This window comes from Myotis yumanensis, unplaced genomic scaffold, assembly GCF_028538775.1.
Source record: "Myotis yumanensis isolate MYYU_CA2020_CCGP unplaced genomic scaffold, mMyoYum1.0.hap1 SCAF_1, whole genome shotgun sequence".
In the NCBI taxonomy this organism is placed as follows: domain Eukaryota; kingdom Metazoa; phylum Chordata; class Mammalia; order Chiroptera; family Vespertilionidae; genus Myotis; species Myotis yumanensis.
The window spans coordinates 61,229,026-61,247,154 of NW_027223752.1; the positions used below are offsets into that span (position 1 = coordinate 61,229,026).

Consider the following 18,129-nt stretch of genomic DNA (forward strand, 5'->3'; position numbering starts at 1 on the left):
GTCCCAGAGCCTGTTCTTTGCAATTACTGGGCACAATGGAGCACTTTTTTTAAATTAAAAGGCAAACATTTTATTTTCTGAAGACCTTAGCTGTCAGGTGGCACCAGTATAATTTGAATTTTCAAAAGAAAATTTGGTGTTTGGTCAAACTAAACAGCCCCGCCCCCATAAAAATGTTACCTGATGACCTCCATAGTGAAATAAGATGTTAGCATTTCTTCAAGTACATGAAGTTAATTTCTGTGGTCAAGTTTAACTCATTAAGTTCAGTAAGAAGTGGAAAGTAATTGGTAATGCAATTTGAATCACAAAGTTCTATCAGATCATGTACATGGCACCACAGATGTTGTTCTGTTTCATTGAGTCTATTTGATACTATGCTACGTAATTTAGTCTTAGAAAATAGATCAAGGCAAATTTTAAAAAGAAAGTTTCTCAGTCTTAGTGAAAAGGTGAAGCAGACTCCAACAGTCATTCATGGAATAAAGTCTTGCCCCTCACCTCTGTCAGGTAAGCAGAAATCAAACCCCTCCCACAGAAAAGGGCCAAAAGCTAAGAGGAATGCACAAGAGCCCACCCCACATGGGAATAGGTGTGCTCCCAACCTGGATTTATCGGTAATGTCTTAAATGGGAGAGACTGACTACAAACTAGCTTAACCCCTTTGCTTCTGTTTCTCCACGATGCATAATCTGAAGAGATGTACAAAGCAATTTATGAGGCCAACTATAGGGATTGAGGTATTTAAACTGGAACAGATGGGGTACACTACAACTACCATTCCCAGAATCCTATCTGATTGCCCAGGAGGAGGTATGGAGTAGAAAGTGTTACTTCAGGGAAGAAGAAGGCAATGCAAATATATGAGTAGATACAATATGGAAAGTGATGCATGTATATCTCCCAGGCTTTTACAAAATGCTTCAGATGTCATTCACAATGACACTTCTATTATTTCCATTACTCATATAATATATTCGTTTCTGTGGGGTTTTTTAAGTAGAGAAATAGTTTCAGTATTTGTATTTAATGCTTTGAAATGTTTTTATTTTGTATGTTTCCATTTTCATGCTTTTTGTACTTATTCGGCATTCTATTCTAGAAAAGTTTTATTTTCTCATATAAAATAGATTTTTGTATACTTTCTCTTTTTTAATGAATGTAATATTTCAATATAATTTCAGGCTTTCACACTTTTTTTATTCTAAAATAAATGTAAAATTATTTCCTATCAACTTCTAAAAATAATCTAATATGTATTTTGGAACTTCGATTATAAACTCTTTCTCTTCCTCTGAATGGGTAGTGGGTTAGCCTTGTTCATTTATATTCAAACAAGAAGAAAATGAACACAAACCAGATAAATGACATATACATATATGTTTGCTTTCATTTGGGGGATGGGAGCAGACTGTGACAATCAGATTGCATTGACTCAGTTCACACGTGGCTGATTCAGGATAAAAATTATGGACTATCCCGGATGCCATTGACAGCTCATCTGGATTTGAGAGAACAAGTGGGTCTCTGTGAGGAATTAAGTGACTATTGTAGATTCATAGCAATTATGAGGAATTAAAATAGAGAGAGCCCCTTTGGCTATGATTATTAATCAAAGAGAGAGCTTCACATAAGATCACTGAGAAAAAGACTGTTTATCCTAAAGTGGCTCCTACCCTTTATCCCTACGCCCCTTTACCCTTCACACTCAATTCCATTTCCTGATCATCACAACCAGGAAGACTCATTTTTTTGGAATTTAGGAAAGAAAACATCCTTTGGGGCTCACCTGAACATATCTACATGCAATGATTATTACTCCATTGATAATTTCCCAATAAAATAGGGGTTTTTTTGATCATCATAAGGGAGGATTGTCATTAAGGGCGAAGCAATCAATGGATTGATGTTATTTCAGGCACCTTAACAACTGAATTGGATCAACCATGCATGCATCCATAGATAGCTCATTGACTGGCTGTTACTGTGGCCGATAAAACCAAGTCAACTGGAAAAGAGCTCTTTCAGTCTGGCCTTGTAGACAAACTTTAAGTCTTTAAGTGGAACCATTCAAAATGATTGGCCCTTTGAAGCAGCAACTGGCCTAGACCTAGGGGGATTATGACCACAACAAGAGGCCCTAGCACAGAGATTCAAGTCAAATAGAGCCCTCACCCTTGCAAATATGCAATTGATAGCTTACAAGGGCAGAACTAACCAAATCCATGGACATTTTAATACCCTTCTGGTGGGATGATATTCAAGAGAGAGAATGATGCAGGGATGAGATACGTCAATGAAGTAGCTATCAAACCAAGTTAGTGGAAGAAATCTTCCTAAATGCCCGGGTCCAAACCTTGTCCTGCTGAGGAAGCAGCTTGTAAGGCCAACTATAGGGATTGAGCTATTTAAACTGGAACAGATGGGCCACACTACAACTACCTTTCCCAGAATGCTACCTGATTGCCCAGGAGGAGGCAGGGAGTAGAAAGTGTGACTCCAGAGAAGAAGAAGGAGATGTAAATATATGATTAGATACAATAAGGAAAGTGGTGCAGTATATATTCCAGGCTTTTAAAAAATGCTTCACAATGACACTACTATTATTTTCATCTTACAGATAAGGAAACTGAGGCAGAGATAGAGAGTTTAAGTAACTTGCCCAAGGTCAATTAGCTAGTAAGTTGCTATATTTAAGATAGTGATTATAACAGAAGTGGGGATCTCAGTAAGACAAGGGTATTAGTGATCACCAGGGAGGACTTCCGGAAAGAGACCAGAATCTCCAGATAAAATCACGTGAAAACTCAAGCTAGATTCCAATGTCTTTTTAGTAAATTATCATTTTGCTACTTACCTACAACAGTGATGTAAAAAGAGGAGCTGGTGGTCCACGCTCTAGAAGTGCATCTGTTCCTGTTTTCCTCAACAAGCCCTGAGGGTGAAGATGGTCCACACAGTCCCCTGACAAAGAGCAAGGAGCTAGAATAACAATAGGAAAGATAATGAAAAAGAGGCTGTGCTGTTTGAATTCTTAAGTAACCACTTTCCTGCCTACCCTGGACTTGGAGTGTCCCTTGAACTGTGAATTTAGGCAGTAAGTATATTAATTTGGGCTCTGCCCCTCATATTTTATAAGGTTTGTTCTTGGCTTCCATTTTAGCCCTGACAAGTGAACCCTTTCTTCATTTGTTAGGGCTAAAATTAGACCAAGCCACTCACCATGCTTCCCTTGCATGGGTGATTTCTGCCTTGGTGCTGAAATTCCTGCAAAGATGCCTCTGAAATATCCAGAGAGGTCAGTTTGATAGAAAGCAAGTCAGGCATGCAACAGCAAGTTGTTTCTGCATTCTTGGGTGTGCCTCTTCTCTAAACTTCCACCACCACCCATACCCCTGTGATCTCTTCAAGTCTACAAGACAGAGAGTCTCAGGCCGAGCAGTCACTAAAACCTGCTTCAAAGGATTGTTTGATGGACAAAGGAGTGATTTATATAAGGCACTTGCCACACCACCCACCACATGGAAAGGTTTAAACAGGTGGCCGCTGAATCATTTTGGAGTAATTTTCTCTTATTTGACTGAGACTGGGAAAGGTGGTCTACTCCAGCCAGTGATGGCGACACATGGGGAGAGAGCCCAGGGATTAAGAATCCCTGAGCCCTCGTCAGGGTACTTAATGTTCCCCAGAATTTGAGTCTAAATTCTGAAATTTGAGAAAAACTGAGTTAAACAAAGATAAGCATTTTTATAGGCCTGACATTTTCAAACCTTTAAGGCTAATATACACTAAAAAATTAGTATGTAGAACTTTATCTCCCAACTAGAGACCCAGTGCACAGATTTGTGCACATTGAAAGCAAATTAATGAGAAGAAATATTTTAGAGGCCAGGGAGGGACCGTGAGAGGTTGGCTCCAGGGCATGTCGGCCCGTCTAGCCCAGTCCCCATCAGCTGTACCCCAGCAACAAGCTAACCTACCAGTCAAGAGTGTGTGCCCCCTGGTGGTCAGTGCCATCATAGCAACTGATTGAACAGTCAAACAAACAGTTGGACACTTAGCATATTAGACTTTTATTATATAGGACTAGAGGCCCGGTGCATGAATTTGTGCACCGGTGGGGTCCCTTGGCGTGGCCTCTGGGGATTGGGCTGAAACTGGCAGTCCAACGTCCCCTGAGGGATGTAGTAGTGCGTGAAGTGGCAGGCAGCCAGGGCAGAGCCTGAACCCAGTCCAGGTGCTGCACTGCTCCCCCTCATTCCGGCCCTTCTGTGCCTGCCACTGCCACTGCTCCATAGACTTGCTGCTGTTCTGCTGCAGTCTCCGTGCACCCATCCTAGGATGATACTGGTGTGCCCATGACTGAGAAGCGGCCGTGGGCTCGTGCCCAGTCAGTCCTGATGCTGATCCTGGTTCCGGTCTGCATGGGGGAGGGGCATGCAGGGGACGTGTCTGCGGGAGAGGCTCCCGCCGCACCCCCAGCTGAGCTGGCCAGCTGTGAGCCCAGTGTCTGCTGCCCATCGGTCAGCTGAGCAGCGCTCCTGTTGTGGGAGTGCACTGACCACCATGGGGCACCTCCTGCATTGAGCGTCTGCCCCCTGCTAGTCAGCGCGCATCATAGTGACTGGTTGAATAGTCGAATGGTAGAATGGTCACTTAGGCTTTTATATATATAGATAAAAAACTGAAACCTCTATGAGACTAGAGTGTGAAGAACACACTTGAGGAAACAGTGCTCTAGACCAGATTCCCCTTGAGCCCAAGGTCTAATTGTTTTTTCTTTTTGCTTCTCTGATTTATTTTTTCCAACCCTTCTTTTAATTCACTGATTAAACACTAAACTTCCCCTTATCTGCTGTGTATTCCTTACAATGGGTTCTTTATTTGTGCTGTCATTTTTTATATCTGTTTTTATAGTTACTATATCTTTTCTCATGCTGTTGAGAATATCATCTATATTCTGAACTCTATATCAGATAAATTTCTTATCTCCATTCATTTATCTCTTCTAGAGAATTCTCTTGTTCTTTCATTTGGAGGTTGTTTCTTAATGTCTCCTCATTTTGGCTGCCGGTTTGTGACTATGTATTAAGTAGATCTGCTATGCCTCTCTCAAGGTCTATTCAGTAAGTCCTCGCTTAATGGTGTTGATAGGTTCTGTGACATTAAGTGAAACAACATATAACAAAACCAATCTTACCATAGGCTAATTGATATAAATAAAAGTTAAGTTCCCATAATTATATAAACAAGAGTTTATTAATTGTATAAGTTCCTATGGCATCTCATCAATGTTATAATGAAATGATAATGAACAAACTGATGTTATTTGAGGACCTGTGTTATTATTCATTAAGAACCCAACACAGTGCTTGACACATTTCACAAATATTTGTAGAGGGAATAAACAGGGGAACAAATAAGTGATGTGTACATGAACAAAAAACTTCGTGTATTTCACAACCTTGTCAAGAGCAAAAATCTTGATAAAATCCACACAAATGGGAACGGCATTTCTAGACCAAACTGCGAAGATTCTCCAGTCTCCCAATAAAACTAAGTCCCCAAACAGAGGCTATTTCTTAGAGATATTCCTAAAGGTGTTACATTCAAACCCAGGTGAGGAGCAAGCATGAAAAACACACCACTGACGAAAAGGGCAGCCAAAATCTCCAGCACAGGCAAGTGAAGGGCTATCAAAATGCTAGTAATAGGCTTGGGTTGGCCTCTTTACCAGGTAGCAAGTATTAAAATAATTCCCTTGTGAAAGCTCTGACATTGCAAAGATTAAATCTGGCCTTGGTATCTTACACAAGTGTGGCTGTACTAAATAATGGGACAGACTTCAGGCGCTAACAGAAATCCTTTCTAAAAAAGATAGAAGCAGACAGCAGCCATTTTTAATATTTAGTAAACATTTTTTTACTGAAGTTTAACACACATATAAGGATGTTTGGTGCATAAATTCAAAGGTTATAGCTTGGTTAGTTTTCACAATGAACACACGCATGTAACCACCACCAAGATCAAGAAGTAGAACTTTATCAGCACCCTGGAGGCCTATGCCATTTTTTAGTGAATGGTTGCTGTTGTTGTTTTTGATAGAATTTGACCCACTATGAAAATAAATTCATGTTTTGAATTGACTTCAACCAATTTCATCAAACTAGATTAGACATGTAGATGGTAACTTTTTAAGGGTTCATTCAATGATTCCTGCCTAAGATGGTACAGATTCTCTCCAAATGAATAAATGACATAAAAAGAGGAGTAAATGAGGAATGCTATCCAGGGTTTAGTTCCTATGGGCTACAAGCAAACTAAATCCCCACCCTCTACATCATTGGTTCTCAGCTGTGGTCAGCAGACCACAGAGGGGGAGGGGGAAACAAACACTGTAGAAAAAATTGCTAAGTTGGGTGCAATTTCTTCATTGCCATTACAGTACACCCCTGCCATTTGATTGAGGTAAATCCTGCGACTTTCCTGAATCCTCAAACTTAGAATGACATTAACCAAGAGGACTCTAAACTAGTGGGTCAGTCATTAGCCAAATGACTACCAGGATGAGACTTTCAGGATGTCTCAGCATCATTATTATAATTGATCATATGTCAATGATCTTGAGAGTCTCCTGCAAATTGATGAAAATTATTAAAATCTACAAATCCTAAAGGTCATGAATGACAAAGGTAGATTACCTGTTTTAATTCAGATCTAGAGACTATCTAAAAACAGTTTTCTTTTATAATTAGCATTTTGCCTTGTATTCCCTAGAAATGTTTACCAGTATGTGCATGTGCACTGTTGGGTATGTGAACCCAGAGAGTATGAGGGAAAGATGGAGAAGGAAGCAGGGAAGGGGATATTTCAGTTTAAGGTGACCAGCTATGAAAATAAATTCATGTTTTGAATTGACTTCAACCGATTTCATCAAACTAGATTAGACATGTAGATGGTAACTTTTTAGGGGTTCATTCAATGATTCCTTGCATCATCACCGCATGCAAATTGCTTCATCTTAGAGGACCTTCTTAGACGTCATAGAAATGCATCTATGAAGTGTCTCCTTAGAGTGCAAAGGGGAAGGTGTTTATACATCCACTCCTATCTCCCATTTATCAAAGGTTCACTAATGGGGTTGTACACAGGAAGTCAAATAAATGGGTTCCTGTGGAGACCCACAAGGTAGCAGACCCAGGGCAAAAGACAAGATGTGCAGCATGAGTCTGAGGCAAGGTACTTTGAGCAAAGCTGGAGGGAGCCCTCAGAGCACTGGTCCCTGCAGCAGTGGCTGGCAGAAGAGACAGGTGAGGCTGAGAGGACCTGAATTGCTTGAGTCTTCAGAACAACCACTCATCCCAGGATCAACTGTCTCTTTCCTGGCTGCCTGTTGAAATGCCAACACTAATCTTCATTCCCACTAAGTAGAAAGGCATCCTGTGTTCAAGAAAGCATTTCAGACAACACCAGAAATGAGGATCAGAGAGGAGCAGTCTAAGATATAAGGAAGAAGTCTACATTTATCTCAAAGCCTTACAACGGGGGGTGGGGTTATGTTGTCCAGAACTCCTGTTTAATCCTTAGGGGGCTTCTGATTATTCCTATCCAGCTGAGACACCTTGCATTTATATCTATCTCTTTTCCCTTTTGCAATAATTTATCACATTTATATATATATATAGTTTCAGAGAGGAAGGGAGAGGCAGAAAGAGACAGAAATAACAATGATGAGAGAGAATCATAGATCAGTTGCCTCCTGCACACCCCCACCTGGGGATCTAGCCAGCAACTCAGGCATATTCCCTGACTGGGAATCAAACCCTGACCTCCTGGTTCATAGGTCGATGCCCAACCACTGAACCACACCGGGTGGGCTAATTTATCCCATTTTTAATGCTCTCTTTTGTATTGGAAATACTCTTCTCTCTGTGACACTATCCATGGGGTCCAAAAAATAGCAACAGTAGCTTTTGACAAGAAAGAAGCTGCTGCTTAGAATTTACATAAGGTGGTTTTAACAGTAACTCCTTTTGGAATTGCTAAACAAACACGTACATTTTCAAACGTACAAGGCTTACCAACAAACCTGTGACTGAATTATGCCCCATAAAAAAAGCAACTAGGCCCCAGAGAAACTACTTGCCAGGATTTCTTTGAAATTTGTCTCAGAGCAGAAAAAGCCCAGCAGCAAGCCTGGAGGAGAGGACACACCCAGCTTAATTGGTAGCGTAAAAAATATTGATTACAGTTTACTAACTTTCTTTATTCTCATAACACTCTTCCATTAAAGGAGGTGTGGCTGGTTGTTTTCAATGCCAACATTCTTTGAGGCAGCAAAACTGATCCATACCATGTGGATCAGTAAGATTTCATGAACCAGGGACTGTTCTGCCGTAAGTCTTCCATCCCCAACTTTGCCGCCTGCAGGTTCAATCTAACCCACTATTCTATAAGCACATAGAAATGTGCTCTCCCTCCATCTCCATGTCTCACTGAAGTGTGAGCCATCTGCAACCACATACCTGCCAGGGCTTAGCCATCCATCCCTTGGGCCTATGGATAGACACCTTGACAATGGGTTTGTCTCCAATGTATTTGTTCCTTCTGCTCAGCAACAAGTGTCTCTGCCCCTTGAGTCATTTAAACAATAAGCCCCTTGAAGGCATAACCTGTACGTCCTTGTCTTGGGTCCACCTCAAGCTCAATTCTTGACTCTTGGCAGATGCTCAATAAATGTCTGTTGAACTGAATGGAACTATCTTGGGTGATCCCAAACCTGGGGACCCCCTACGTGCCCACAGTAATTTATTGTGCTTGTGTCTCTACCCCTTTCCCCAGATGGAGCCTCTGAGTGAAGGAATAAAGTAAACAGAGATAGTGGCAAAGAGGGGCACTGAGGCAAAACTCATCTCTAAGTCTTTTCCTAGGGCCGTGGTCGGCAAACTGTGGCTCGCAAGCCACATGCGGCTCTTTGGCCCCTTGAGTGTGGCTCTTCCTAAGCCTTAGGAGTACCCTAATTAAGTTAATAACAATGTACCTACCTATATAGTTTAAGTTTAAAACATTTAGCTCTCAAAAGAAATTTCAATCGTTGTACTGTTGATATTTGGCTCTGTTGACTAATGAGTTTGCCGACCACTGTCCTACGGTATTCGGCTGAAGAGGAAGTCAATTTGCAACTTATTTATAGTAAAATTACAATTTAAACTATTCTATTTCTTGGCCTGGGACCTTGTTATCCTGTCTCATTGATGTTTGAAAACTTTTTATCAAAAGATAGGTCAGGTTTCCATATCCAGCATCTCTTAACTCAAAAAAGAAAAGGTAAAGAAAAAAATGATTGAGGAGACAAAGCAAGACCATTAGGTAACGACCAGTCTGTAAGACCTTCCCCCACAGTGTCTCTCCAGATCTAATAAAAATCTCTAGAACTCAAAGGAAAGTCACTAAGAACTTGATGATCTACCTTGACAGAGGACAACCTCTTTGTTTTCAGCTGCCAGAAAGCATGTGGCCTCTAAGCAATTGTCAGAAGCTCTGGGTTCACGAGTTATTTCCATCATGTCTGAACTGTGGAATCTTGGACCACTCAGTCTCGCTGGTCCTCAGGTACCTTGAAAATAAATGAGAATCTAGCCTGCCTGCCCTTCCTTCTTTTTGTCCACTGAACACATTTCATGATCTTTGCATATACATCTTTTAGAGAACATGCCGCATTGCATCATGAGTATTTGATCAGAGGACTGGATCAGTCTGTCTGATTAGATTCTGAGAAGCAGAGACAAGTGTCCTTAGAAAAGACACAAGAGTAAACATCCATGTGAAGACAGAGGCAGAGGGTGGATTTGCAGTCACAGCTAAGAAACACCTGCAGCCACCAGAAGCAGAAGAGGCAAGGAAAGATTCTCTAATAAAGCCTCCAGCAGAACAAAGCCCTGAAGACACCTTGATTTCGACTTCATTAAGAGAATTAATTTCCAGAACTGGGAGGGAATACATTTCTATTGTTTTAAGCCACTAAGCTTGTGGTAATTTGTCTTGGCAGCCACAGGAACTGACATAAGCCCCACACTTCTAGAAGCACATGGCCCCACACCTTCTGTAAGATTTGTCTCTGATCAGAGTTCCCTCATCAGCCCCAGGGACCCAGGGCCTCCAGAGTTCATGGGCCTTGCCACCAGCACCTGGGGCCCCCGGAAGCCCATTTTCTCTGTCATGAACACAAGTGATCAAAGTTTCATTTCTTGTGTTCGACCACCGGCCTTGGAGAGACTTAGAAAGCGATGGGGAATTCAGAGTAATGTGATTTGTCATCCAGGGAAGCGATTAGATGGGAAGTCACCAATTATTGGCTTGCTCAGCAGAGGTAAATGAAAAATAATTGCTGGAAATAACACGAAAGCCCCCCAAAACAGAGAGGCTCTCATTTGTGAGACACCAACTTCTGAGAAAACTCCTAATATGCAATTGCTTCTCTGAATATTACTAGAAACGTCTGTATACTTTGTAATTTAAATCAGGAGAAGAAAAATCAAGTTACATGGATTTGTGTGACTGTTCTATTTGTTGACATTCAACATAATTTAAATAGCTCATTAGTGGTTAGTTGATTCCCTCTACCCTTCATTTTCCCCATCTATAAAATGGAAAGAGCAATAGTTCCTATTTCAGAAGCTTTTGGTAAAAATAATCAATATAACTTTTATAAGTGGTCAGCCCAGTAATAAGAACAAGGTATTCAACAATATTTATTATTATTGTTATTATTGTCATTGTCTATGTCAGAAGATAGTGAAGCAAAATAATTAAGCGGTTAAAGCTCATGCTATGGAGTCAGGTAATCATAGGTTTAAATGCATGCTCTACACTGTAATCTTTTAAAAGAACACTAAGCCTTAATTTTTCATCTATAAAATGGGGAATAACAACAGTTATCCATCCAAATCTCAGAGTTGTTAAGAATTAAAGCATTTATCATACTTGGCAAATAGTCATTCACGTTCCATCTTATTTACTCTTCTGGGTTACACTTCTTTATTCATTTCTTCAACAAATGTTTTAATGAGTACTTATGCTTTGTGTCAGACAAGCACTAGGGGTTCTGTAGTGAACAAGGTAGGAGCTTACCTCCAGGTGGGAGAGGCATTGGCTAATCATAAAATAGATGGAGATGACCGCATGTATAAGAAAACCATTGGAGATGGTGCTGTGTTTTCTCGAGAGGAATTCACTGACATGCCTGCTGGAGGTAGCTTATATAAACTAATGAACCTCAATGTTGGTAGAACATTTAACACTTTTGTTGCCAAAAAATGCCATGATATATGAATGTGTTGTTTATAAGATAATGGAAGGTTTTACTTTAAAAACTTTATAAATTTGTAATGCACTAAGGTTGTGTGGTCTGGAAATGGCACACATTTCAAGATGTATTATGAATGTCTTTGCTGCATCTTATTATGATATCTCTAAAGCCTCACTTTAAGGTCAGAAATCTGTAGTTGAGGGCCTTGGCCACATGGCCCTCTCACACAGGCCCTCTACTCCTGTACCTGCCCCTATGATGGAGCCTCAGTTTAAGGGATCTGAGGCCAAAGGATTTGCAGAAAGGGATATAGTTGCCTAAATAGCCCATGACTCTGCAGCATTCACAACTAGGCTGTGGCCAGCCCTTCACACAGTGTGGAGCCCACAGGAGATGCTCACTAAATATTTGATGACTGAACAACTATTCACGTATGACTGGATGTTGGCACACTTCCTTCCTATACAAAAGAACCATTCTATGGGACACATTTGACTTCACTATAGCAAAAAAGGGCAGAAAACAAAATGAAACTCAGAAACTATAAACAGTTTGGATCTTCAGTTATATCTTTAAATTGTCAGTTTTCCCAATGCTGTTTTCTATCCATTTGCTGCTGTTGTTTGAAGTGGAGAATGTGGTGAATTTTGAGCACCAATACATAACCAGCTAATTCCATTTGGTGTCTGCTCCCATGAGACCTGGTGACTTAGACCCACAACTCCATGCTTCTCACCTTACAAGCAGAGTGTAGCTTTGAAAGAACATAATGTTTCTCAGAACTGTGTTCTCATTTTCATGGTCTGGGAGAGGAGATGAAAAGATTCCAATATTCAATGTTGGAAAATTTATAAGAATATTTCATCTCTGTTCTGAAACTCATTTATAGATGGTAAATGTACCTTTATTAACTTGCTGTGTGACCTTGAGGAAGTCAGTTAACCTCTCTGGGATTCTTCATAAAGTTTATGTTATATATAATTTATATAATTTGGCTTATAGTTTTCTCAAGCTTCCATAAGAAAAGCATTTAGCAAATGGATGATAAGTTACAGGGGCAAACTCATTTTCTGGGGACTAAGAAATACAATGTGAAGGGTTCTCATTAAGAAAAGGAATTTAAGATGACTAGATACATGATTTTAGAAGGTGTCTATGCAAGTGAGAGTCCATGAATCTTAAGCTTCATGGGGAAAATGATATCAGATGGTCATTGTAAGAATTATTAGCATAAACTATTTTGATCTCCTTGAAAGTTATAAGCTACAAGGGAGAATTTCTGACCATGCTACAGAAAAGAAAGTTGCCTTTCCTGTGAGGGTCTTGGTTGTGGGGAAACACGGGACTTGGTTGGAAAGTCTGTAAGGAGGATTCTCTGAAAGGTTGGGGGCCTCTAGGGGGACCTTGCCAAAGGTGGCAGCCCCTGCCATGACTTTTCCAAACAAGTCCAATCCCCCAGGTGTTTTACTGGAATCTCTGTGTTTAGTCTTTAGACACAACCTTGTAGAAGCATGTGCTTTTTCAAGGATATTTACTCTGCTGATAGTATCTAGAGCAGTGGTTCTCAACCTTCCTAATGCCGCGACCCTTTAATAGAGTTCCTCATGTTGTGGTGATCCCCAATTTCATTGTTACAAATTAAACATAATTAAAGCATAGTGATTAGTCACAAAAACAATATGTAATTATATATGTGTTTTCCTATGGTCTTAGGCGACCCCTGTGAAAGGGTCGTTTGACCCCCAAAGGGCTTGCAACCCACAGGTTGAGAACCGCTGATCTAGAGGTTAATTTTAGTTCAAGCTGTTGCTACAATAAAAGCCTAAGGAGGCAGGTGAATGGGGCTGTTTGGTTCCTATAGCCAAGCAGTCCCTTAGCCCTCTCTTTCACAGAAACTGTGTGTCAGAGTAATCCATTCATCCATCGCTCAGGGTCTGCTGGTCAGTCCTGATGCTGTCTGAAGATCCCTTTTTACTCAAATTGGCCTCCAAGCTCAGGTTCTTTCCTCTTTGGACAAGCCAAGCAGGAATGTTTTAGGGCGTGACTTGCTCTGGTTCAATTCAGTGCTTGTCTCTGGCATGCAATCCTAGAGACATTATGTTTTTTTCTCTGCAAGACTGATATAGGGGAGAATGATCCAACAGGAACATAGGGCAGGTCCCTCTACTCAAAAACTTGCAGTCTGGCTATGGAGACAACCTGGACACACATTAAATAAATAGAGAATGTGATGTTATATTATCATGGCAAACTGGCATGTTGCTTATCAAATTCTCACCCTCTTTTTGGAAAAGCTTAAATCAGTCTTATAGGGTGTCCTGACATCCCAGGTCCAGGCCCACAGACTCCTCCCCAATTCATATCACACCTATAGTTGAGAACACTCATTTAACATTTCTTGTACCTTGTCCTGTAACAACTCTTATGTTGTTGTCTTACTATTTAATTGTGTGTGTGTGTGTGTGTGTGTGTGTGTGTGTGTGTGTGTCTGTGTGGTATGGATGATGATGTCTCTTCAATAAGGTGATCAAATCTTTGAGGGAAAGAAAGAACTGGGTTATTTGCTTCCATGTATATGATCCCACAGGCCCTACTCTGTCCTGCCAAATGAGTGAATATGCGTCAAATGTTAAATAGAACATTCAAACTTAGCTCATAATGTGCCAAGGACTGTTAGATAAAGCAGAGATGCTGGTCAGAGGAATTAGAGGGACTATCTGGAGGAAGTAAAATTCAATCTTCATGAACTTCATTTCTCAAAGTTAGCACATTTGTCCCCATCTATGCAGTTCATCAGTCCCACTTTTCAGCCTCATGTGCTGTTAGAACTTCTACAGAGAATCTGAGAGAAGCAGCAGGGTGATTTGCTAACCTGAAAAGAGAGTTTGTTCCAATAAGGCAGGGGTCCTCAAACTATGGCCCGCGGGCCACATGCAAATACAAATATTGTATTTGTTCCTGTTTTGTTTTTCTACTTCAAAATAAGATATGTGCAGTGTGCATAGGAATTTGTTCATAGTTTTTTTTAAACTATAGTCCGGCCCTCCAACGGTCTGAGGGACAGTGAACTGGCCCCCTGTTTAAAAAGTTTGAGGACCCCTGCAATAAGGAAATGATTACAGGAAAGTGGCAGAGGTAGAAATTGCAAGAAGATACGTTGCTACCTAGTTTTACGCTTTTTGGGAGAAATAGAGATAGGCCAGTGACCCAGGAGTCCTGAGACATGAGGGGGTCTGGAGAAGGGCAGTGTGGAGCCTATGGCTGTGGCTTAAGAAGTCACCACAGCACTGGACAAAGATGAAAGGGCTGATTGTGGGAGAGTGGGGCTCCACTCAGAGCAACTGCAGCCACGGCCTCTACTCAAAGAACACTGCAGATGGGAGTGCAACTCTTTGTCCTTGAAGCTGAGCCAGCAATAATTCCTGTCACCACCAACAGGATCTCACCCCTCCAGACAGAGCAGTGGCCTGCTTATCCATGGGCCTGGCTGTGGATCACCTTTAAACATCTTGAAATCAGTACCAGGAATGCATTCCCACAGGCCTTCTCACCTTTTAGGGGCATTCTGACACCTGCTGAGATCCCTCTCCTCACCATCCAACCCATCTTAGTCTCTGAATCCTGTACCAATTGAAGTCCTAGCATGGAAGCACAGCTCCCATAGCCTCTACCCTCTTTGACCAATAAAGCAATGGAAGAAAGAAAGGGCCACCAAGCCAAATAATTAGACCAGCTGAATAATCAACCCTGACAAACATAGCATGACAACTCTACAAGGTAAACCTTCCTATCCCAGCCCAAGATTGTCTATATTCCTCATATTTATAGGTAATAGGTAATATTATGCATCTTGGCATTGCTAAATATATCGAGGTTTAGGCACATAGTAAGTACTCACCAAATCCTCACTGAACAAATTTGGAGTAGGGTTCTATTAGCCTTTTCCCAACAATAAGACCCTAGGGGCTGTGGGAAAGATCTGACTTCTCAGTGGGCTGATTTCTTTCTACCACTTCATGGGCTTCACCCCGCAAGGGCAGAGCTGCACTTTAATGAAACCTCATTGGGCGCTAGGTAGGCTATCAGGGACATTCATTTGCTGTATCTTCCCTTTCTGATTGTCTCTTCCAAAGGGACTGCTGGGGACTGCAGGAGAGGACTGTCGACAACCGATAAATGCAGTCTTCAAAGCCACTCATCCATTCTTAATGGACAGCCCGTTAATTTGAGGTCTAGGTCATGAATTTGAATGCTCTGCACTGAACACCTCTTCAGCAAGAAAACCTGGTTTTGCCTCAGGGTAAATGGTGATTCATTAATTGTAATTAAATTAGGCTGGTGGCTTAAACTAGATGTGACAAAATGAAAATCCCCATATAAAACCTGAGATGCATATCACTGGCCTTCTGTCAATAACATCCAGTTTTTGTCTAAGTGGATTTAAAGGGAACAAGATGCCTCTTCTTTAAGGCAAAACAAATAAACTGCTTCAGTTAAATAGGGAAATAAATAACTTCTGAGTGTTTCTCTATTTCTTATTCATTCAGGTCCAGGAACAACAAACACAAAGGACTGATAATAGGGGATTAGAGTCTCCCTGTGCCACTGGGAGGAAACCAGCAGCATCCTAGGGTTAGCCCTTTCTGCGTGATCATGAAGCGGATCTACCCACATGACATCTGGTCTTGGCTACCATCTGAGTTCTCTTGGCACAACCAATATTGCCTTTTGAGATAGTGGGTGAATGGACTGAATCTTGGATGGAAGTCTGGATCCTGAGATCTTATTGCATCTTATTCAGTTGCTCCTTGTTAATTTGGGGGCTCTTTGTTCTTGAATGTCCTCATTTGTGAAATGAGAGGTTTAGATAAGGTCCCTCTTTAGAGCAAAAGAAAGTTAAGCAGAAACTCAACATGATGTGAGTAACATGAAGCTTCTCTCGTTGAACAGAGTGGTTGCTGGGGTCCAATCCCAGCAGGTCCAGGGGTCCCCAAAGGTGTGGACGGAGTCGGCGAAGAAGGAATGACACGAAGACAGCCTTCAGTTGATCAGCAGCCTAGTCAGGACCTATAGCCAGGATTTCCAGCCAAAGTTCTGGTCGGAGCTCTGGTTAGGAACTGATGAGGTTCTGATGATTATTGTCTTGTTACATCCATATTTATACCAGCCGATTTTAATCCTGTCAATTTCTATTACAAAGGTTAGGGCGGTTCTTATCTCCATTCCAGGGAGTAAAGATTATGTAGCTTAACTACCCGCCTGGCACTTAATTAAGGGGTTGTATCCCCTCCCTAACCTCAGGGAAAAATCCCCACCTGGGGAAACAACCTTTCTCGGAGAGGTGACCTTGGTTAAAACACATGGCGCTAAAGAGAGCAAACATATTAAGAACAATATGCTATATATACCAGGTCCCTTGAAACATATGCTGTGCAGATGTTTCTTTCCTGCAGCGACTGTGTCTAGCAGCAAGGATGGACTGGCTCCCGGCAAGTGAAGCCTCACCCGCTGACATGCACAGCCCTATCTCTGAGCCCCAAAGAGTCTCAGAGGAACCTGGGTGATGGTGGAGCAGACTTTGGAACCTGTTCAACCAGGTATTGTCTCACATCTCTTCCAACTTCAAAGTTTGTGAAAAGTATACTTTCCATCACTCTATCAACTGAAATGAATTAATCTGAATAAAATGTGGGTATTAGGTTATGCTTACTGAGGATGGAATAATAATTTAATGAGGAATAAATAATTATTTTAATGAGGTGTTGGAACTTTTGTTACATGCTATTTAGTCAACCCGACAATGCGGTTTGTTCTGCCAGGTAATACCAAAGGCTTCGTGCCCTGTGACTAGAAATCAGACCAGACCTTTTAGGGAAACCTCCAGTTTAGGGACCACAAACCCAAAAGCTTCTGGGGACCAGGCATGAAATATAAATGAGGGCCATATGGGGATTGTGGCAAACTGGACACTTCATGCATCATCTCAGGGCATAGCCACTGCTCAGCTCCAGCTAATTGTGGCCACGGGAAGTCTGGGCTCAGCATAATCAATCTTCTTTCATAAAAAAAACCCAGATATCCAAATGATCAGATGTTAAATAAAAACTAAGATCATAGTGTATCAGTCAGAGTTTGATTAGAGAATCAGGACCACTCTGAGTGGTAGGGATAAAGGATTTTTAACAGGGATTAGACCTTACGCAATCGTGGATCTCCTGTGTTCTGCATTTACAAGTAATGTGAAGTGTATAACATAGTCCCCATAAGGCTCTTGCACCTGGTGTTGAGCAGAGGTTACTATAGGTCAGCTGTGATAGCAGCAGGGTGGGGGGAGGGGAGAACTGGACAGGGAGGAAGAGAGAGCCAAGGCAGACTGGAACCCAAGACTGTCTCTTAGTTACTCTAAGCTTGATGAGGTGAGTGACCTGCAGAAGCTGGCACCATTGTCCATGGGACTGAACTCACACCTGGCCCTGCAAGGTAAAGAGCTAGGTCAGGTGGGAGCTGCCGGCCTGGGTGCTGCCCCACACTAAGAAGGTGAGCCAGTGTGTCGGCAACCATACGTAAGGGCTGCCGCAGTGCCCGACAGCTACCTGCAGGGCATGAAGGAGGCTGTTGCTTAACTTCACCTCCGCAATCTTATGTAAATATCTCCTATGGCCAACCCTAACCCAAAATCATACAGGAAAGAATTCAGGGAAATGCAGTTCAGCTTACCAAGTTAATAAAATATAAAGCCCCCACAGTCCACTCCTCGTTAATGTGGCTTCCATACACATTTCTTTCACCAAACTTAACTTCCAAATAATGACAACAGTAAA

The 18,129-nt window shown here is 41.6% G+C and overlaps 1 protein-coding gene and 1 long non-coding RNA gene across 2 annotated transcripts in view; one reads left to right on the forward strand and one right to left on the reverse strand.

Moving 5' to 3' along the window:
- Positions 1 to 15,502, forward strand: part of WDR72 (WD repeat domain 72) — a 305,723-nt gene extending 290,221 nt beyond the window's left edge. Inside the window, exon 21 of the transcript XR_011472409.1 lies at positions 15,442 to 15,502. The gene's annotated coding sequence lies outside the window, so the exon portion shown is untranslated. The remainder of the gene's footprint in view (positions 1 to 15,441) is intronic.
- LOC139015138 (uncharacterized) overlaps positions 2,898 to 18,129 on the reverse strand; it is a 326,688-nt gene continuing 311,456 nt past the window's right edge. Inside the window, exon 3 of the long non-coding RNA XR_011472410.1 lies at positions 2,898 to 2,982. This is a non-coding gene — a long non-coding RNA (uncharacterized lncRNA). The remainder of the gene's footprint in view (positions 2,983 to 18,129) is intronic.